Below are 1925 nucleotides of genomic sequence, written 5' to 3'. Positions count from 1 at the left end.
GATGAACAACCCCGGATGACTTACTTGGCAAATACATTGTACACAGCATCCTCCTCCTCCTCCTCCTCCTCCTCCTCCTCATCTTCACCACTACCATCACCATCACCATCAGCATAATCAAACCCACCCACCACTACCCCCACGGTCACCGCTATCACCGTCGTCGACGTCGTCGTCGTCGCCATCAACATCATCATTTTCGTCTTCATCATCATCATCATCATTAACATCATCTTCACCACTACCATCACCATCACCATCAGCATAATCAAACCCACCCACCACTACCATCACCGTCACCACCATCATCGTCATCATCATCATCATCGTCATTCTCCTCATCATTGCACTTAATGTGTCCATCATCCCATTTATAGTTGACATTGTTGTTTAGCTGCTATTTCTAGCAGGTCGAGTGACCTTGTAGAGATTTCTTGGTTTGCTTGTCATCCCATTTCTGATTGATACGACTAGAATAGCATACAGCCTGGCTTGTAGAAACGTCATCAACAAAGACACAGGCGCCTGCTAGAAGATAACAACACTGAAGACAATATTAAAAGGTCATTCTCACACAGTGTTGAGCATTGACAATTCTACTCCATCTTTTCCAGGATGTACCGAATTCTTTCTGACGTAAAAAAGGAAACACCTGATTAAAGACTTAAACAATGGATAGTAAAAATGAGGATGTTGATGATTATGGTGGTAGTGATGGTGGTGGTGATGATGATGATGATTATGATAATAAAATAATAATAATAATAATAATAATAATAATAATAATAATAATAATAATAATAATAATAATAATATTCAGACAAATACATAACAAAAACACCAGGACTTACAAATATATATAACATACAGAAAATTGCACTACTGGGCACTGCACACATCCTACGCAAAACACTTTCAATACAGTAACCATAAGAGCACCACAGCACATACCCAAGGCGCACAGAGCTGCGCTCGGTAGTGAAGTGAAGGCACGTTATAAAAATAAAACTACTAAACAATGATAATAATAATAATAATAATAATAATAATAATAATAATATTTTAGAGGATTGACGTAACTCTTCACAAAGATAAACAAACAAGACGAAGAGCGCGATGCAATTGCAATAGATAATCTGTTGGTTGAACACTGACAGAACGATCTAGGCTAATCGACAAGACATAATGATTAAAGACAAGGAAGAAAATACTTGTACACCAATAGATATAAGTGTTCCCACTGATAAAAATATCGTACAACCAATAAAATATATACTGCAGTCGTATCGCGCTCTTCGTCCTGTCTAATAATAATAATAATAATAATAATAATAATAATAATAATAATAATAATAATAATAATAATAATAATAATAAGAATATTCCAGGGAGACACGCTCTCTCCACTCCTGTTCTGCCTGGCACTCACACCTTTAACTGAATTGCTAAATAGAACTGGATGCGGATACAAATGTTACGGCAAAACAGCCAGCCACCTTTTATATATGGATGACCTAAAATTATACGCTAGGAATTATACGCTAGGAATTATACGCTAGGAATTATACGCTAGGAAAATTAGTTAAAAGTAGCAATATAACACTAGATAAAGCCAATGAAATAAGAGAACTAGACGAAAGCCAACCATACAAGTATTTAGGAGTCAATGAACTAGATAGGATACAACATACACAAATGAAAGAAAAAATAAAGAAAGAGTACTATAGACGAGTTAGATCAATACTAAAAACAGAGCTCAATGCTAAAAACAAGATAATGGGTATCACCACTTTAGCTGTCCCAGTTATAAGCTACAGCTACAACATCCTTAACTGGACACTAAACGAACTATCTAAAATAGACAGGAAAACAAGAAAAATAATGACAGGATCTAGGATGCACCACCCAAAATCTGACATAGAAAG

The sequence above is a fragment of the Octopus bimaculoides genome, chromosome 5 (genome assembly GCF_001194135.2).
Source record: "Octopus bimaculoides isolate UCB-OBI-ISO-001 chromosome 5, ASM119413v2, whole genome shotgun sequence".
Taxonomy (NCBI): Eukaryota; Metazoa; Mollusca; class Cephalopoda; order Octopoda; family Octopodidae; genus Octopus; species Octopus bimaculoides.
This window is presented reverse-complemented; position numbering follows the sequence as displayed.